The sequence below is a fragment of the Oncorhynchus keta genome, chromosome 11 (genome assembly GCF_023373465.1).
Source record: "Oncorhynchus keta strain PuntledgeMale-10-30-2019 chromosome 11, Oket_V2, whole genome shotgun sequence".
NCBI lineage: Eukaryota > Metazoa > Chordata > Actinopteri > Salmoniformes > Salmonidae > Oncorhynchus > Oncorhynchus keta.
This window is the reverse complement of record NC_068431.1, coordinates 9,570,019-9,592,025: the sequence shown is the minus strand read 5'-3', so window position 1 is coordinate 9,592,025 and position 22,007 is coordinate 9,570,019. Positions and strand designations below refer to the sequence as shown.

Here is a 22,007-nt window from a genome sequence, read left to right as displayed (position 1 = left end):
ATATAAAGATCGTTTCACATCTCCTTCCAGACTCCTACCCGGCATCTGATGATGGTCATTATCGTCGTATTAGTGCTTAGAGAGAATAAGAATGAACTGCTTCTTCGTTGTCATCAGTCTCTTTTCTACCTAAAATAACGTACTGTAAAATATACCATTACGAAGCTTCAGTAAAATACTGTAGTTGAGTCAGTCTGTTTTACCAGTATCTCTCCCTCGGCACCTCCTTGCCCTCTTTACAGTCAGAGAGGCAGTCTGACTCTGTGGGCTGTGTCCGGTGCCCGGCCTGGCTATGGGCAGACAACAGTGCCAAGCCAGTGCCCTGCGCCAGGTGGGCGGCAGGCCAGGGGAGGTCCACGAGGAGGCAGATGGGATGGGGATGAAAGTGGAAGACAGTTGACCGTGGTGCTTTGATGCCGGTCAGAAGCTCTCACAAGCTGCTTCCCCACATTAAACCCAGAAGCACTCTCCTCTCAGATCTCCTTCCACATCTCCAGGCCGGATGGGGAGGAAAGCCCAAAACGACCCCCCCCGTCTCACCTCCAACAACTGAGGGAAGCTATAACTCTTACTGATCTCTCCCTTTCCACTTCGACAGCCCCTCCCCCCACAGCACATCAAATCACCACACATCCCATACTCCATCTTCCTCCTTCTATTCTGTAATAGTGACTCGGTACCGCTACTCCCTGTACGTAGCCTCGTTATTGTTCTTTTATTGTGTTACTTTTTTTGTTTTGTTTATTTAGTAAATATCTTCTTAACTCTATTTTCTTAAACTGCATTGTTGGTTAAGGGCTTGTAAAGTAAGCATTTCACTGTAAGGTCTAATACACCTGTTGTATTCGGCGCATGTGACAAATACAATTTGATTTGATTTATTCACTTCCACACAAAAAAGATGACAGTTTCTTCTCCTCTCCTCAGTTTGAGAAGCAGTGTGTAGATCAATGGTGGATATCTACCAATTAAAGAGTTTCATCTCCTGAGGTAAGGTCTTCATGGGGTCTGATCAATCCTAGCAGGAGTACACCGACAGTAACGCTAAACGGCTCTCCACAGCTCGTCTTTCAACCAACCACCGACTACTTGAGAACGCCAAGGATGGGAAAGGTCTGGGGAAAAACTAGTAGAAAATAAGTAGGAAATATGTAAAAGATGTTTGTTAAATTGACTCTAGGTTTTAAAGGAAAAGAGCGCTCCTTTGAAGTAGGTGTCAAGCCTCACTCAATTCTTAATTCACCGGTTTGGTTCAAATGACAGCGTCAGCTCAGAAATAATTTAATGGGGTGAGAAAGGAATAGAATGACAGAGTGAGAGAAAATGTGAGGCTGTGTGAGGGGGGAAAAAAACTGGTTAGTAGCAAAAACAAACTGTAGGAGGCATGTGTACATCTCATAACTCAAGGCCCTACCTCAACGTGTCTCTGTTCATCTTTACATTTGGGATCAGTCTAACATTGGGCTTTACAGGCAGTCAAGGTCAACTGTGAAACCTGCTCAAGGCAACAGCCTGTTTTTCATAGCCATGATGATTGTATATCGGCATTCCTCACCTGGAATAGTGCTGATAAAGTGGGCTGACGAGCCTGTCTCCCCCACCAGTCAATATCAAATGATGGCTCGATGCTGAGATCAACACACAGCCCACTAATCCCAAGGTCTCTGAAATGTGACCTAATAATCAACCTTCAATTCACTCCAATAATCTCCCACCTGTGTAAAGTGAAATAAACACCTTCAGTGATGGTTTGTTCTGAACATAATATATTAAATATACTGTGTATATATGTCTCATATTAACAGAGAAACTGAGGGGTGATTAAAATGGATAACATCAAAGGATATGTTTGATGTATTTGATGGGTTGATCCCCATTTTGGCTGTGTTAAATATGATTTCAGCCTACTACGATGCACACATGCTGACTTTCCAGTTGGCCATTACTGCCACAGAGTATCATTCTCCGGGCCTCAGAGTATCATTCTCCAGGCCACAGAGTATCATTCTCCAGGCCCCAGAGTATCATTCTCCAGGCCCCAGAGTATCATTCTCCAGGCCTCAGAGTATCATTCTCCAGGCCTCAGAGTATCATTCTCCAGGCCCCAGAGTATCATTCTCCAGGCCTCAGAGTATCATTGCCCAGGCCTCAGAGTATCATTCTCCAGGCCTCAGAGTATCATTGCCCAGGCCTCAGAGTATCATTCTCCAGGCCTCAGAGTATCATTCTCCAGGCCCCAGAGTATCATTCTCCAGGCCCCAGAGTATCATTCTCCAGGCCCCAGAGTATCATTGCCCAGGCCTCGGAGTATCATTGCCCAGGCCTCAGAGTATCATTGCCCAGGCCTCAGAGTATCATTCTCCAGGCCTCAGAGTATCATTCTCCAGGCCTCAGAGTATCATTGCCCAGGCCTCAGAGTATCATTCTCCAGGCCTCAGAGTATCATTCTCCAGGCCCCAGAGTATCATTCTCCAGGCCTCAGAGTATCATTCTCCAGGCCTCAGAGTATCATTCTCCAGGCCTCAGAGTATCATTCTCCAGGCCTCAGAGTATCATTCTCCAGGCCACAGAGTATCATTCTCCAGGCCACAGAGTATCATTCTCCAGGCCACAGAGTATCATTCTCCAGGCCACAGAGTATCATTCTCCAGGCCTCAGAGTATCATTCTCCAGGCCACAGAGTATCATTCTCCAGGCCACAGAGTATCATTGTCCAGGCCTCAGAGTATAATTCTCCAGGCCTCAGAGTATCATTGCCCAGGCCTCAGAGTATCATTGCCTATAGTCCTAAGTATAAAGGGGATGAAGACAGTGAAAAGCAGTGTCACCGCGGCAACCTGAGAATGTATTACACTGGGAAAGGAGTGACAATGGGACCTCTGACCCGTCTCCCCCAGCAGCCCTTCCTAACAGCTGTGTCCGTGCACTAATGAAAACATGGCGGAGGTTAGCGTCCTGCCCCTTAGCCTGGCTTGCCCGCCGAAGCTGCCTGATTAATGGCTTGTACCATGGTGACAGGCAGGCAGGCAGGCAGTCAGGCCGCTGCCCACGGCCATCACATCACACTGCATTAGTGGAGAGAATATCCTCTCAGCAAGATGCATGTTAATTGCAACAGGGCAGGCGGCAGGTAAATGAATCCATAAATCAATCATATTTTATCCACCAGGGTACTAGTTATATAGCCGTAGTCAGAGACAGTATAATGGCGTTGACAAGTACTAAATCGAGTGACGACAGAAGATGGATGATAAATCACAGTTCATTACGTGTGGGTATTATCATCTGAATCATACAACACAATGTTCTCACAACATACACTAGATCATATTATCTCTCCTGACATGACAAGGAAGGTAGTGTGGGGTCCAAATCTGTCAATAAGTGAAATAAAATATACATGCTATTCAGCAGTTTTTACAATACCACTTTAGCCCAAGATAACATTCAGTTCACATACCTCCTCACATTACATTCAGTTCACATACCTGTTCACATTACCTTCAGTTCACATTAACTTCAGATCACATACCTCCTCACATTACCTTCAGTTCACATTACCTTCAGTTCACATTACCTTCAGTTCACATACCTGTTCACATTACCTTCAGTTCACATACCTCCTCACATTACATTCAGTTCACATACCTGTTCACATTACATTCAGTTCACATACCTGTTCACATTACCTTCAGTTCACATTACCTTCAGTTCACATACCTGCTCACATTACCTTCAGTTCACATACCTGTTCACATTACCTTCAGTTCACATACCTCCTCACATTACCTTCAGTTCACATTACCTTCAGTTCACATACCTCTTCACATTACCTTCAGTTCACATTACCTTCAGTTCACATACCTGTTCACATTACCTTCAGTTCACATACCTCCTCACATTACCTTCAGTTCACATTACCTTCAGTTCACATACCTCCTCACATTACCTTCAGTTCACATAACTCATTACATTACCTTCAGTTCACATAACTCATTACATTACCTTCAGTTCACATACCTCCTCACATTACCTTCAGTTCACATTACCTTCAGTTCACATAACTCCTCACATTACCTTCAGTTCACATACCTCCTCACATTACCTTCAGTTCACATTACCTTCAGTTCACATAACTCCTCACATTACCTTCAGTTCACATTGCCTCCTGACATTACCTTCAGTTCACATACCTTCTCACATTACCTTCAGTTCACATTACCTTCAGTTCACATACCTTCTCACATTACCTTCAGTTCACATTGCCTCCTGACATTACCTTCAGTTCACATACCTCCTCACATTACCTTCAGTTCACATTACCTTCAGTTCACATAACTCCTCACATTACCTTCAGTTCACATTGCCTCCTGACATTACCTTCAGTTCACATACCTTCTCACATTACCTTCAGTTCACATTACCTTCAGTTCACATACCTTCTCACATTACCTTCAGTTCACATTACCTTCCCTTCACATACCTCCCGACATTACCTTCAGTTCTGAATCATCAATTTCAATGTGACTAAGTACATTATATGAAGGTTATAGCCGACAGTTGACCTGCAGTGACAATACCAACCAAATGGCTTACAGGACAAAATAAACCCATAATAAAAGGCCTTCAAACGTGAATTGCTTTAGATAACACGCAATATCAAAAAGCTGCATATTAACACAGAGAGAGAGAGAGAGCATTAAACGCTGCAAAGAAACCAATCTCACCTACTAGGTATATACGCTATTCCCTTTTCAGATGAGACGTTTGGTCTTTTTGTCTTTGTATTTACTTTTCTAAATGTTTCTCTATCATCCTTTAAGTAGCAGTTACAGTACAAGTATTTTATTTCCTTCCTGCTCCTGTTTGCAAATGGGTCCACAACATGCCACTCACAGAGGAGTTCATACCCACTCAGACAGTTAACACAGAACCACCGACCAATACAAACCAAGACAGAATAAAATACGAGGGCAAATAGTCTCTCTTTTACATGAAACACTTCTCTCATCCTGGGGGAGGGTGTGAAAAGCCAGTGCAATTAACAAGTAAATGGAGATTTTACAGATAATGAACAGGAATTCAACTGGAGTCAAGCCTTATTAGTATTCTGCCAGACATACCAGGACATCGTGGTAAAGCGATCAAGGGCAAGAGACATTTAGCAAAATGTTGTAATGAACCCTGGTTGGCATTCGAGGCACGGAGGGCTGAACTGTTGGAGGTTCTAGCTGCCAATCGGTCACTCTCAATACCAAAACCTCCAGGATGGTATGCAAGCCGGGGCAGGTCTGTCTGCAACCCACTCAGCTAGGTGTTAAGACGCTGAACCATCCTGACGGCACCGAAGGTGCCAGAGCCAGTCAATCTAATCGAATAAAATCAACGTCAAAAGATTTGAGTTCAAAATCAAATCAAATGTGCCACATGCACCGAATACAACAGGTGTAGACTTTACTGTGAAATGCTTACGTATGAGCCCTTTCCTAACAATCTAAGGGTTTTTACATTTAAGACAAAATAACAATAACGAGGCTATATTCAAGAGTTGAACCCCCTAGTGGAGCTGGTTTATTAATGGGGCTGGTTTATTAGTGGGGCTGGTTTATTAGTGGGGCTGGTTTATTAATGGGGCTGGTTTATTAATGGGGCTGGTTTATTAGTGGGGCTGGTTTATTAGTGGGGCTGGTTTATTAGTGGGGCTGGTTTATTAGTGGGGCTGGTTTATTAGTGGGGCTGGTTTATTAGTGGGGCTGGTTTATTAGTGGGGCTGGTTTATTAGTGGGGGCTGGTTTATTAGTGGGGCTGGTTTATTAGTGGGGCTGGTTTATTAGTGGGGCTGGTTTATTAGTGGGGCTGGTTTATTAGTGGGGCTGGTTTATTAGTGGAGCTGGTTTATTAGTGGGGCTGGTTTATTAGTGGGGCTGGTTTATTAGTGGAGCTGGTTTATTAGTGGGGCTGGTTTATTAGTGGAGCTGGTTTATTAGTGGGGCTGGTTTATTAGTGGGGCTGGTTTATTAGTGGAGCTGGTTTATTAGTGGGGCTGGTTTATTAGTGGGGCTGGTTTATTAGTGGGGCTGGTTTATTAGTGGAGCTGGTTTATTAGTGGGGCTGGTTTATTAGTGGGGCTGGTTTATTAGTGGAGCTGGTTTATTAGTGGGGCTGGTTTATTAGTGGAGCTGGTTTATTAGTGGGGCTGGTTTATTAGTGGAGCTGGTTTATTAGTGGGGCTGGTTTATTAGTGGGGCTGGTTTATTAGTGGGGCTGGTTTATTAGTGGAGCTGGTTTATTAGTGGGGCTGGTTTATTAGTGGAGCTGGTTTATTAGTGGGGCTGGTTTATTAGTGGGGCTGGTTTATTAGTGGGGCTGGTTTATTAGTGGGGCTGGTTTATTAGTGGAGCTGGTTTATTAGTGGGGCTGGTTTATTAGTGGGGCTGGTTTATTAGTGGGGCTGGTTTATTAGTGGGGCTGGTTTATTAATGGGGCTGGTTTATTAGTGGGGCTGGTTTATTAGTGGGGCTGGTTTATTAGTGGGGCTGGTTTATTAGTGGGGCTGGTTTATTAGTGGGGCTGGTTTATTAGTGGGGCTGGTTTATTAGTGGAGCTGGTTTATTAGTGGGGCTGGTTTATTAGTGGGGCTGGTTTATTAGTGGGGCTGGTTTATTAGTGGGGCTGGTTTATTAGTGGAGCTGGTTTATTAGTGGGGCTGGTTTATTAGTGGGGCTGGTTTATTAGTGGAGCTGGTTTATTAGTGGGGCTGGTTTATTAGTGGAGCTGGTTTATTAGTGGGGCTGGTTTATTAGTGGGGCTGGTTTATTAGTGGGGCTGGTTTATTACTGCGGCTGGTTTATTAGTGGAGCTGGTTTATTAGTGGGGCTGGTTTATTAGTGGGGCTGGTTTATTAGTGGGGCTGGTTTATTAGTGGGGCTGGTTTATTAGTGGGGCTGGTTTATTAGTGGGGCTAGTTTATTAGTGGGGCTGGTTTATTAGTGGGGCTGGTTTATTAGTGGGGCTGGTTTATTAGTGGGGCTGGTTTATTAGTGGGGCTGGTTTATTAGTGGGGCTGGTTTATTAGTCGGGCTGGTTTATTAGTGGAGCTGGTTTATTAGTGGGGCTGGTTTATTAGTGGGGCTGGTTTATTAGTGGAGCTGGTTTATTAGTGGGGCTGGTTTATTAGTGGGGCTGGTTTATTAGTGGGGCTGGTTTATTAGTGGAGCTGGTTTATTAGTGGGGCTGGTTTATTAGTGGGGCTGGTTCGTTATTTCGTTTACTATCTTCAGAAGGGATTTAGTGATCTGGCAATAGTTTTCTCTATGTAATGTATTGCACCATGCAACATAAGGGACCACAAAGGAAATAAGACACTGACTTTATTGTGTTATCCCTAACTAGTTTTTAATGTATGTACTGCGTGTAGCCTATATTAGGGCTGTGACGATACCACAATATCGCAATATTTGGTCCTTTAAAAACGTTGGTCCTTTTAAAGACTTGCTGTATGTAAAATATTGTGTGTTATAGCTTAGGAAAATAAATGAATGTGAATCTGGATGACAACATAATGTTTGTTTCCAACATTAGGGCTGTTTTCATAAAGAAGTGAATTACGTTTTTTGTTTTGTTTGTTTCCTTGCCACGATACTAACGAGTATTGCGATATTGGTATCATCCCGACCCTGATAGATACGTACTTTTTTTAAAACTGTCAAATAAAATCAATCAATCAACCTTTGAAGACTTCAACAACAGCCAACCACAATGCGGCATTTGAACACAGATAAAAAATTATGTATATAGGGTAGCTCAGGTGATGTCTCTCCTAGACTGAGCTCACAGTTAAGAGATTTACAGACTGGGTCTCAGAGAGAGACTGGGTCTCAGAGAGAGACTGGGACTCAGAGAGAGACTGGGTCTCAGAGAGAGACTGGGACTCGGAGAGAGACTGGGTCTCAGAGAGAGACTGGGTCTCAGAGAGAGACTGGGACTCAGAGAGAGACTGGGTCTCAGAGAGAGACTGGGTCTCAGAGAGAGACTGGGACTCAGAGAGAGACTGGGACTCAGAGAGACTGGGTCTCAGAGAGAGACTGGGTCTCAGAGAGAGACTGGGACTCAGAGAGAGACTGGGTCTCAGAGAGAGACTGGGTCTCAGAGAGAGACTGGGACTCAGAGAGAGACTGGGACTCAGAGAGAGACTGGGACTCAGAGAGAGACTGGGTCTCAGAGAGAGACTGGGTCTCAGAGAGAGACTGGGACTCAGAGAGAGACTGGGTCTCAGAGAGAGACTGGGTCTCAGAGAGAGACTGGGACTCAGAGAGAGACTGGGTCTCAGAGAGAGACTGGGTCTCAGAGAGAGACTGGGACTCAGAGAGAGACTGGGTCTCAGAGAGAGACTGGGTCTCAGAGAGAGACTGGGTCTCAGAGAGAGACTGGGACTCAGAGAGAGACTGGGACTCAGAGAGAGACTGGGTCTCAGAGAGAGACTGGGTCTCAGAGAGAGACTGGGTCTCAGAGAGAGACTGGGACTCAGAGAGAGACTGGGTCTCAGAGAGAGACTGGGACTCAGAGAGAGACTGGGTCTCAGAGAGAGACTGGGTCTCAGAGAGAGTCTGGGACTCAGAGAGAGACTGGGTCTCAGAGAGAGACTGGGACTCAGAGAGAGACTGGGACTCAGAGAGAGACTGGGTGTCAGAGAGAGACTGGGTCTCAGAGAGAGACTGGGTCTCAGAGAGAGAGCAAGACTGGAGCGAGACTGGGTACCACAATAATACCATAATAATACCACAATAATACCATAATACTATAATACTATAATAATACTATAATAATAAAACAATAATACCATAATAATCCGTGGCTTGCTCTTCATATTGCATGAGCCATAAAATATTAAACATCTCATTGAGCTTTTATACTATGTTGTGAGCAGACTTTGAGAGTTGTTTTATAGCCTACATACACTAGTAACAATTGCAAATGCCAGTTCACAGATGCTTTAATCCAAAGTAACAGTCATGTGTGCATACACTTTAAGTATGGGTGGTCCTAGGAATTGAACCCACTATCTTGGCATAGCAAGCACTATGCTCTACCAACTGAGCTACAGTGAACCACGAGGGGAAAAGCGGGCTCATACATGCCAGATGAAGCTAACAACAAATTTCTTTGCAAATTGACTAAGTGCATGCTATGCATTCTTTTTGTTGAGAATATAGGAGAAACACCAATAGACCTACAGCACCATTGCAGACGTGGTTGCTACTCACTACACCCAGTTTAATTGGGCTCCTCAGGGTTCCTCAGCAGAAATCGACTGCTGGAGGAGCACATTCAATCTGGAGATAGAGATAGAGAGAAAAGAGTGTGAGAGAGAGAGAGAAAGAGTGAGAGAGAGAGAGGAATGGTCCAGGCGTCTCAAACAAGACCATGGGGAGACGGGGAGAGAGCGGAGCGGGCAGTGACTCAGCTCACCTCTCAGTAATGGAGATTTTATTATTTCATTTCTGAAATGTGATGAGACTGTACCCTGGAGTAAGACAGAAGTTATGTGGAAAAGAAACTTGCTACGATCCGTCTATTCATAGACCACATCCTATAGGCCTATATTCCTCGAAACGAATGGGTAAATTAAGTATAATTTACAGAGCCACATATGGGAATTGAAGTATCCTCAAATGGATCTTTTATGGATAACATCGATGTCACCCGGAATAATTTTGCTGCTCATTCCTGGACTGTAGTTCCATAGCGTATAAAGACTAGAGCAGCAGGGGAAGACAGTACACTATGTTTCTACTGTAGTTCCATAGCGTATAAAGACTAGAGCAGCAGGGGAAGACAGTACACTATGTTTCTACTGTAGTTCCATAGCGTATAAAGACTAGAGCAGCAGGGGAATGACAGTACACTATGTTTCTACTGTAGTTCCATAGCGTATAAAGAATAGAGTAGGAGGGGAAGACAGTACACTATGTTTCTACTGTAGTTACATAGCGTATAAAGACTAGAGCAGCAGGGGAAGACAGTACACTATGTTTCTACTGTAGTTCCATAGTGTATAAAGACTAGAGTAGGAGGGGAAGACAGTACACTATGTTTCTACTGTAGTTCCATAGCGTATAAAGACTAGAGTAGGAGGGAAAGACTGTACACTATGTTTCTACTGTAGTTCCATAGCGTATAAAGACTAGAGTAGGAGGGGAAGACAGTACACTATGTTTCTACTGTAGTTCCATAGCGTATAAAGACTAGAGTAGGAGGGGAAGACAGTACACTATGTTTCTACTGTAGTTCCATAGCGTATAAAGACTAGAGTAGGAGGGGAAGACATTACACTATGTTTCTACTGTAGTTCCATAGCGTATAAAGACTAGAGTAGGAGGGGAATGACAGTACACTATGTTTCTACTGTAGTTCCATAGCGTATAAAGACTATAGTAGGAGGGGGAAGACATTACACTATGTTTCTACTGTAGTTCCATAGCGTATAAAGACTAGAGTAGGAGGGGAAGACATTACACTATGTTTCTACTGTAGTTCCATAGCGTATAAAGACTAGAGTAGGAGGGACAGTACACTATGTTTCTACTGTAGTTCCATAGCGTATAAAGACTAGAGTAGGAGGGAATGACAGTACACTATGTTTCTACTGTAGTTACATAGCGTATAAAGACTAGAGCAGGAGGGAACGACTGTACACTATGTTTCTACTGTAGTTCCATAGCGTATAAAGACTAGAGTAGGAGGGGAAGACAGTACACTATGTTTCTACTGTAGTTCCATAGCGTATAAAGACTAGAGTAGGAGGGGAAGACAGTACACTATGTTTCTACTGTAGTTCCATAGTGTATAAAGACTAGAGTAGGAGGGGAAGACAGTACACTATGTTTCTACTGTAGTTCCATAGCGTATAAAGACTAGAGTAGGAGGGAATGACTGTACACTATGTTTCTACTGTAGTTCCATAGCGTATAAAGACTAGAGTAGGAGGGGAAGACATTACACTATGTTTCTACTGTAGTTCCATAGCGTATAAAGACTAGAGTAGGAGGGACAGTACACTATGTTTCTACTGTAGTTCCATAGCGTATAAAGACTAGAGTAGGAGGGGAAGACAGTACACTATGTTTCTACTGTAGTTCCATAGCGTATAAAGACTAGAGTAGGAGGGAATGACTGTACACTATGTTTCTACTGTAGTTCCATAGCGTATAAAGACTAGAGTAGGAGGGAATGACTGTACACTATGTTTCTACTGTAGTTCCATAGTGTATAAAGACTAGAGTAGGAGGGGAAGACAGTACACTATGTTTCTACTGTAGTTCCATAGCGTATAAAGACTAGAGTAGGAGGGAATGACTGTACACTATGTTTCTACTGTAGTTCCATAGCGTATAAAGACTAGAGTAGGAGGGGAAGACATTACACTATGTTTCTACTGTAGTTCCATAGTGTATAAAGACTAGAGTAGGAGGGAATGACTGTACACTATGTTTCTACTGTAGTTCCATAGCGTATAAAGACTAGAGTAGGAGGGGAAGACATTACACTATGTTTCTACTGTAGTTCCATAGTGTATAAAGACTAGAGTAGGAGGGAATGACTGTACACTATGTTTCTACTGTAGTTCCATAGCGTATAAAGACTAGAGTAGGAGGGGAAGACATTACACTATGTTTCTACTGTAGTCGGGTACAATAACGGTAAGCTTATACAGATGATTTGTTCCAATTGCAACAAAAAAGAAAGAAGCTTTTCTAAGCCGAACACAAGACGTGTGAATGTACTGTATGCGTTCTATTATCTCCGTGGCAGTATGATGGACAGCGTGGCTGGTGGTCCCAGGTCGTCGGGTAAAGGGTCAGGCCCCAGCTGAAATGCTGTTCTGTTCCTACGAGGGAGACTGTAAAGAGAAAGCCGTATTAATGGGTGAAACTAAGTAAAAGTGCTATCGCTGCAAGACGCCCTAGACAGGGAGGGGCATCTGAAAGACAAAGAAATATGAACTGAAGTGTGTGAGGTCAGGCCCATATGCCCAGACAGAAGCTATATTAATCTGCCTGCTGAGAACAGGCACTGAGGTGGCAGGGGGAGAGGGGAGATGGGAAGAGAGAAGGTGGGGGACGGGAGAAGGTGGGGGATGAGAGAAGGTGGGGGACGGGAGAAGGTGGGAAACGGGAGAAGGTGGGAAACGGGAGAAGGTGGGAAACGGGAGAAGGTGGGGGACGGGAGAAGGTGGGGGACGAGAGGAGGTGGGGGACGTGAGAAGGTGGGGGACTGGAGAAGGTGGGGGACGGGAGAAGGTGGGGGACGAGAGAAGGTGGGGGACGAGAGAAGGTGGGGGACGGGAGAAGGTGGGGGACGGGAGAAGGTGGGAAACGGGAGAAGGTGGGAAACGGGAGAAGGTGGGGGACGGGAGAAGGTGGGGGACGGGAGAAGGTGGGGGACGGGAGAAGGTGGGGGACGGGAGAAGGTGGGGGACGGGAGAAGGTGGGGGACGGGAGAAGGTGGGGGACGGGAGAAGGTGGGAAACGGGAGAAGGTGGGGGACGGGAGAAGGTGGGGGACGGGAGAAGGTGGGGGACGGGAGAAGGTGGGGGACGGGAGAAGGTGGGAAACGGGAGAAGGTGGGGAACGGGAGAAGGTGGGGGACGGGAGAAGGTGGGGGACGGGAGAAGGTGGGGGACGAGAGGAGGTGGGGGACGAGAGGAGGTGGGGGACGAGAGGAGGTGGGGGACGAGAGAAGGTGGGGGACGGGAGAAGGTGGGGGACGGGAGAAGGTGGGAAACGGGAGAAGGTGGGGGACGGGAGAAGGTGGGGGAGGAGAGAAGGTGGGGGATGAGAGGAGGTGGGGGACGAGAGAAGGTGGGGGACGGGAGAAGGTGGGGGATGAGAGAAGGTGGGGGATGAGAGAAGGTGGGGGACGAGTGAAGGTGGGGGACGGGAGAAGGTGGGGGACGAGAGAAGGTGGGGGACGAGAGAAGGTGGGAAACGGGAGAAGGTGGGGGACGGGAGAAGGTGGGGGACGGGAGAAGGTGGGGGATGAGAGAAGGTGGGAAACGGGAGAAGGTGGGGGACGGGAGAAGGTGGGGGACGAGAGAAGGTGGTGGGACGAGAGGAGGTGGGGGACGAGAGAAGGTGGGGGACGAGAGGAGGTGGGGGACGGGAGAAGGGCAAGGAGGAAGGGGAGGCCGTAGTGTGGGGAAAGATGCAGTGTTGTTGTACTGTTTTGTGTGTGTTTTTTGCATGTGTGCATTCTGCCGAGACACACTTTTAAAGGGATAGTGTACGATTTTTTTGCAACCAAGCCCCTTTTCTACTTACCCAGAGTCAAATGAACTCATGGATACCATATTTCCGATGTTGTCAACATAATTGTATTTTCATGCATTTTGGAGTAGAATGTATTTTTTTTTAAGTCACCTGAATGGACCATAACACATACGTTCTACAAACAAAATATCTCCTCAGCAAAGAGCAACCAACCCCCCCTCCCTACCACCCACCTTTGCTGAAAAAACTCCTAGGAGAAACACTCCGTAGGAAGAGGAGATTGGAGAGTAATGATGTGCCGTCGGTCCACTCTAAAAAAAGGAGGGTCATAAATCCTAACAAACCAGCTAACAAACCAGCATACTGGAGACGTTTGGGGAAATATATGGCCTAAAAACCTGAAAAGCAGCAGAACACAACTCATGCTGCAACAGTAGTACACCAAACCAGGAATTGAAGTCCACAATCCTGAGCAGTAACTCATTATTCTGGTGCAACTCAGAAAACATGATGAAATTTAGAAACATTTATAAATATCTATACTGTGTAAAACATTATTATTATTATTTTTTACAGCTTTGTGGAGGCATTCTGGCTATGACTCAGGTGCCAGGCTCCATTTTGGAGAGGAGGGAGCAGGTAGGTAGAGGCGCCAGGCTCCATTTTGGAGAGGAGGGAGCAGGTAGGTAGAGGCGCACGGTGGTAGCAGGCATAGCATAGCAGGCAGGAACTGTGCCGGTGCTCCCCATGAATAAAACATCTCAGAGACAAGCCCTGTTGCCCCGACCTCATGAATTGTGCACGTATCGTGTTTGAGGTGTGATCTGGGAACATCGAGGAGTGACCCACAGCCCAGCGTAAGCCCGGCAACCACACACCACGGCAACCACACACCACGGCAACCACACACCAGACAAAAGACAGAACAGAGGGAGAGAGGAAGGCACTAGCTTCTATGTCCCAGAAACCCAGAGGGAGAGCAGCGGGCAGGACTGTGGGGCACCGCGTGACAGAGGGAGAGCAGCGGGCAGGACTGTGGGGCAGGACTGTGGGGCACCACGTGACAGAGGGAGAGCAGCGGGCAGGACTGTGGGGCACCACGTGACAGAGGGAGAGCAGCGGGCAGGACTGTGGGGCACTGCGTGACAGAGGGAGAGCAGCGGGCAGGACTGTGGGGCACCGCGTGACAGAGGGAGAGCAGCGGGCAGGACTATAGGGCAGGACTGTGGGGCACCGCGTGACAGAGTGAGAGCAGCGGGCAGGACTGTGGGGCACCGCGTGACAGAGGGAGAGCAGCGGGCAGGACTGTGGGGCACCGTGTGAAGATGGGCAATGGCAGGATGGGATGTTGGGCTGGGCTCCCACAAACCTGACCAGAGGCTTTAAGTCCAAGGTTTAAGTCCAACTAACTGAACAGTACAAGAAACTGATAGGAAACAGAATGCTTTCCTCTCCCCCTAAACAGGGAAGGTGTCCAAACATCATGGCAGGTGGCCAGGAAAGACAGGGTGACAGGTAAACTGACCTGGTCTCCAGAGGAACGCTGCTGTTCAGCGCCCAGCTGTCCTGAAGCTGGACTGACTCTGGTGTGGAGGGACCCTCCCCGGGGGCCACCGAGGGGGCGTGGGCTGGGCCGCGACGGCTGGCCAGGGTGTTGGGGTTCAGGGAGCTTGCAGACGACTGGTGGTGGTTGTGAGGAGGAGGGAGTGGCGGCCGCAGAGACTGACTGTGATGGTGGTTCGGAGGACCTGAAAGAGAACACAGGAACCAATTAGGGCTCGTTGATTGACCGGAATGGTGTTCAGGCGCAGAGTTTGAAAAACTCCCCAGCCTGTTTTGATTAATGAAGTCTTCCATTGACAGTGATGCATGTTTGAATGTTGTGTTTCGTATGGAACGTTTTGCATATCGTGTTACAAGTTGCTATAAGAGAGCATGTCAGATCCAAATAAGAAAACACCTAAGCATTTGTTTTTAAACGGTACACTTATAAAGTACAAGATTTTACAGAGCAAATCACAGACTAAATGCAATTTAGAGTGACCAAATCACATTGTAACTCAATACAAAGTTTATCACATTGTAAATCAATACAATGTTTATCATATTGTAACTCAATACAATGTTTATCATATTGTAACTCAATACAATGTTTATCATATTGTAACTCAATACAATGTTTATCATATTGTAACTCAATACAATGTTTATCATATTGTAACTCAATACAATGTTTATCATATTGTAACTCAATACAATGTTTATCATATTGTAACTCAATACAATGTTTATCATATTGTAACTCAATACAATGTTTATTATATTGTAACTCAATACAATGTTTATTATATTGTAACTCAATACAATGTTTATTATATTGTAACTCAATACAATGTTTATTATATTGTAACTCAATACAATGTTTATCATATTGTAACTCAATACAATGTTTATCATATTGTAACTCAATACAATGTTTGCTGACAAAAAGGCAGGGAGAGAAGGCCTGTTAATAAACATCAAATGCACAAAGAGCTTACAAAGAAACAAAGCTCATCTGTAATACTGCTATGTAAGCCCTTCTCCATGTGCAACTAATAAAGGGAAACATGAAAATTGAAAGCTGTGACTTAACTTTGTGAAAGTTAAACATTTACTTGTGTGACTAAAATTCTTCAAATAATGCAATCAAAATATTTTCTCTACTTTTAAACGTTTAATCAAATAATGCAATTAAAATATTTTCCTGCATTTTTGTAGCAACCCTAAATCATACCATTTAATTAAAAGATAATGAAAGTAGGTAATACTTCAGATTTTGGCAAATGAGATCTAAATAAATTAATGAAGTGCTATTAGAAAATATCACTAATTATTAAAGTCTACAAAGAAACATTTGGACAATTCTAATTTCAATCTGCAGATATGACACAGAATAACAAATATATTTAAAAAACTTAGTGCCCCCACTCATCCTGTACAGCCTGCAGTGCATGATGGACATACAGGAAATAGCCTTGATCAAACAGTGGCTAGATAAACGAATGGACATATTCCTCTAAGAGGAAAAAGAAAGGACATTTGTTTACATCTTCCATAATGCCATAACAGTCTTACTGACTGATCTAAAGGCAAAGCCTACTGGGACACACACACACACACACACACACACACACACACACACACACACACACACACACACACACACACACACACACACACACACACACACACACACACACACACACACACACACACACACACACACACACACACACACACACACACACACACACACACACACACATCTATTCTCCATCGGGGTTTCTTCGGCCTATCCTTGTATACTTCATTGAACATTCCATATATAAAGTCAATATGATAAAATACAGTGGGCCTACTCTCTTACATATACGGTATGGAACTGACAAGTAGTGAAAGAATCAGCCTCACACCAGGAAGTGACAGTTTGAGCTAAGAAAAGGAGAGGCCCTTCACACAAAATGTCTTGTGAAAAAGAGGAGCGGATAGATGAAAGAGGGGATGTGATCAGCTCTGGTTTGGAGGGCCAGGGTGTGTAATCTCCCGCACCACACTGTGTAAGAACAGGATAAAAAAAACAGTGATACAAAACCCACACTTTACAAAAGCTGGGTTCGGTCTGCAGGGACGCTGGGAGCTTTGGAACAATCTGAGCTGCACAATAGGGCTGGAGAGCAGTGGATTATACTGTGACCTGGTCATCGAATGCACCACTCCACACTGCAGCTCCGGCTAAACACAATGACATTCAGGGACTAGCGCTTTAATGTGTTCTGATAACCTTGGCCGTGCTCAGATCCTACGCCTTTTTATCATCGTTTTCACCCTGTAAACTAGCGTTCAGGCTCCAAATCGAGCCGACAGCCAGGGAGGTTGTCTACCAACCCTTAATGGGCCTGTGCAGTTTCCTTTTACAGGTCTGTGGTCACACAAAAGGGCCGTTGCCGTCGGAGGCTCCGGTTTCTAACCCCGAGGAACTACACCCCTGTGTGAACCAGTGGAATCCCACAGACACAATGGTCACCTCAATATCTGTTTAATACAGAGGAGATCTGAGCAGCGGGGTTGTCAAAGTCACTACTGTAATAGGCAGATTACGGCGTTCAGCAGCGTGCTGGCCTTTAGTAGTCCCCTGTGTTGCGTTTTAATAGAGTCTAATAAAAAGGCCCTGTACTTCTCTTTAATGCCACAGCAGGTCCATCCACAAAGGATCAGCTGTGGCTCGGTACAACAGGTGAAACACCACAGGCCACCTATCTTTATACCTATTTAAACAATAAGCTCCATCTTTAAAAAACTCCGTTGTGTTGCACAGTAGAGGACTGGCGGGGCACCTAGCCGCTCTGCTGCTTTAGTGGTAGGAGCCACAGCTTTTTCAGAATGGACGACATGGTGACTTAATCCTGCAGCATAAAGACATGAACATAAAGCACCATATGAGCCAGGCAGAACAAGTGCACTCACTCAACCTATCCTCAAACAGAAAATTTGACCTTTTTTCTTCCAGCCTGGAAGACAAACATTCCAATCGCAAACAAAACAATGTCGTATGAGAAGCAAGAGAGGAAAACTAACATTTAGTAAATGAGGATACAAACTTAATAACATGCAGCCATGTTGGTAATTACCACTCTATGGATATAGAATTAAGAAACTTCTAAAAGGTTAATTGCTTTTCTGATTGAGAGGCAGCTCGTCGCTATACAGAAATTTAAATTGAGTGTGTCTGTTTTCTTGGTATGTATCACAAAAAAATAAAATGTTCTCAAATTAAAGAGGGGGATTTTGTAATGAATATAATTACACATTATTTTTTTTAACCAAAATGTAGGATTATTGAGGGGTAAAAAAAACATATTTTAATTTAAAAACAAAGATTCATGTCAGTGGGTCGTATCCGAGTAAAAATAGTTGTGTTTCCTTTGTCTCCCAGCCCCTGTAACCATAGCTTTCTGTCACGTTCGTTGGAACACTAGGAACGTCTCAGGAGGTTCTCGACTGTGGACCGTCGTTGGAAGCACACTAGGACCAACGTGCAGCGTGATCTGGGTTCCACATCTTTTATTAGAAATAGCAGGTGAACCACACAACAAAACAATAAAGACTAAAAGAAATGTGACGACAATGGAGTGCTGACATGCAACTACACATAAACAATATCCCACAAAACACAGGAGGGAAAAATAACTACTTAAATATGATGCCTGTGCCTGGACTGGACCTAGATTCCGAGGAAGGCTCCTGCCATGGAGCGGGACTGGACACCGACCCTGGCCTGGACATCGGTGCAGAGGAAGGCTCCTGCCATGGAGCGGGACTGGACACCGACCCTGGCCTGGACATTGGTGCAGACAAAGACTCCTGTCTTGGAGCGGGACTGGATGCTGTGCTCGGACTGGGCATCGGTGCAGAGGAAGACTCCTGCCTTGGAGCGGGACTGGATGCCGTGCTCGGACTGGGCATCGATGCAGAGGAAGACTCCTGCCTTGGAGCGGGACTGGATGCCGTGCTCGGACTGGGCATCGGTGCAGAGGAAGACTCCTGCCATGGAGCGGGACTGGATGCCGTGCTCGGACTGGGCATCGGTGCAGAGGAAGACTCCTGCCATGGAGCGGGACTGGATGCCGTGCTCGGACTGGGCATCGGTGCAGAGGAAGACTCCTGCCTTGGAGCGGGACTGGATGCCGTGCTCGGACTGGGCATCGGTGCAGAGGAAGACTCCTGCCATGGAGCGGGACTGGATGCCGTGCTCGGACTGGGCATCGGTGCAGAGGAAGACTCCTGCCATGGAGCGGGACTGGATGCCGTGCTCGGACTGGGCATTGGTGCAGAGGAAGACTCCTGCCATGGAGCGGGAAGTTCTGGACCATGGACCGTCTCAGGAGGTTCCAGACTGTGGATCGTCTCAGGAGGTTCTCGACTGTGGACCGTCTCAGAAGGTTCCAGATTGTGGATCGTCTCAGGAGGTTCTTGACTGTGGACCGTCGTTGGAGGTTCCGGACTGTGGACCGTCGTTGGAGGTTCTGGACTGTGGACCGTCGTTGGAGGTTCCGGACTGTGGACCGTCGTTGGAGGTTCCGGACTGTGCATAGTCGTTGGAGGTTCCGGACTGTGGACTGTCGTTGGAGGTTCCGGACTGTGGACCGTCGTTGGAGGTTCCGGAACTGTGGACTGTCGTTGGAGGTTCCGGACTGTGGACCGTCGTTGGAGGTTCCGGACTGTGGACCGTCGTTGGAGGTTCAGGACTGTGGACCGTCGTTGGAGGTTCCGGACTGTGCATAGTCGTTGGAGGTTCCGGACTGTGGACTGTCGTTGGAGGTTCCGGACTGTGGACCGTCGTTGGAGGTTCCGGACTGTGGACCGTTGTTGGAGGTTCCGGACTGTGGACCGTTGTTGGAGGTTCCGGACTGTGGACCGTTGTTGGAGGTTCCGGACTGTGCATAGTCGTTGGAGGTTCCGGACTGTGGACTGTCGTTGGCGGTTCCGGACTGTGGACCGTCGTTGGAGGTTCCGGACTGTGGACCGTCGTTGGAGGTTCCGGACTGTGGACCGTCGTTGGAGGTTCCGGACTGTGGACCGTTGTTGGAGGTTCCGGACTGTGCATAGTCGTTGGAGGTTCCGGACTGTGGACTGTCGTTGGCGGTTCCGGACTGTGGACCGTCGTTGGAGGTTCCGGACTGTGGACCGTCGTTGGAGGTTCCGGACTGTGCATAGTCGTTGGAGGTTCCGGACTGTGGACCGTTGTTGGAGGTTCCGGACTGTGGACCGTCGTTGGAGGTTCCGGACTGTGGACCGTCGTTGGAGGTTCCGGACTGTGCATAGTCGTTGGAGGTTCCGGACTGTGGACCGTTGTTGGAGGTTCCGGACTGTGCATAGTCGTTGGAGGTTCCGGACTGTTAAACGCCGCCAACTCTCTATTTGTGATCAGGTCCCTCAGAGCCAACTGTAGAATACCAACTTATTTTTTATAGCTTCCCTTCACATCTCAGCCTGCATCATAAAGCCCATTCAATGTAAAAACTGTTGAGAAGGGAAACAGCACTGTGCTGTATTCACCCCAACCATAAACATGACATTCATTCCCCCTCCATCTTCCATCTTCTTCCAAATGTGTTTTTATTTCAATGTTTTCTCTTCTCCGATCATTTCATGATGAATAGTTGAAGTCTAATTAACTTTGCAAACCTACATTATGTGAAAGACAACAAGAACAACAATAAACCCTGGGAAAGAGAGCCCACTTCATGGTTTGTTGTTTTTAAAAAAGATATTTCTGAACAAAAAAGCTGGCTGAATGTTCAAGGCAATTTGCTTACAAAAGGATGGAACTCAGTTTGAACTTGAAATGACCTATATGCCTATTTATTTGTCCAACCGTTAGGAGTCCAGGCTACATAACTTGTTTGCGATAATGACCCAGGTGTAGAGTGTGTTTTATAGCCCAACTCAGCTGTCATGTAGAGAGAGAGAAAAAAAAAAGAAGGCAGTAAGCTAAAAGGGACCAAAAAGGCTCAAAGTAATTACAGAGGCAATGCAGGGTGAAATGGAAACGCCCCACACAACAGCTTCTTCCACACGCTGTTGTTAGAGGTGCATGGCGATGTTGAAATTACTGCAGCTCAGCTTTGCAGACTACGGGCTAGAATGACAAGGATTCAAATACATTTCACCAGCATGAGTGGTGGGAACCTTGGAAAAAACAACACGAGTAAAAGCATCAATGTCCATTAGGATAAAAGACACAATGTTCACACGGCAGGAGAAGCCCCGAGAAAGCAGGTCATAGAAATTACGATTTTTTTTTCATTTTTTTTTTACTGTGACTCAAGTTGCTTAAAAATAAATGTGGTGGCATGATTGGAGAGGGGGCATGCTTCTGTCTTCCACTCTTTAGTTAGTTCCTCCTATCGACCTCTTCACACACACCAAACACAGGTGAAAATGTCTCAATTGAAACAAGCCCAAGGGTAAGTGTGCACTCATCACAGCACTCAGCGCCTCAACGTGTGGTGGATGCCTGCCTGAATGGGTTAACATTTGGCTTGGGCTGCAAATTGATAAGCACAGTGTAATGGATATTAAATGTCCCATGGTTCAGCTGTGGGTGTCCAGACTGCATTATCTTCCACTGCTAGTAGCCTATGATGAGAGAGAATGGCAGGATCAAACAAGGTCGGGTTTAATTTTGTTTTTTTCCGATGACTTCTGTTCAGTGAATAAACTGTATGTTGACAATTCTGTTGGGCGTTTCCAGAGCGATAGGATGGTTGGTGTAACAGACCCGCAGCAACACCACACTGAGTCAGATCAGGGAGCAGACATACTTGAGAAGCCGTGAATCATACCCGTACCTGAGGATCTGGACGTTCCCTCTCCCCTTGATCAAAATTTTTCATGGCGATTTAATTAAAAAGCAGAGATTGAGGTACAGTAGTGCAAATGAGGGGGGTTAAATATTCAGAGCACAGCATATCTCTGCCTCAGCCACTCATCTCCACTAATTAGACAGTTAGAACTATTCAGTGACAACAGTCAGGGAGACGAGAAATTACACTCATCACCAGAGACCCAATCTGTGACATTAATACCATTTATTCAAACGCTTAAAGACCAGAAAAAAATGGATTTTCATTCGGTAACGACGAGGTATAGAGAATGGAGTGATCAAACATTCAACACGCCACACAAACCTCTTGT

General features: G+C 45.9%; 1 pseudogene; it reads right to left on the bottom strand.

Moving 5' to 3' along the window:
- LOC118371115 (teneurin-2-like) overlaps positions 1-22,007 on the bottom strand; it is a 474,921-nt pseudogene that overhangs the window by 125,552 nt on the left and 327,362 nt on the right.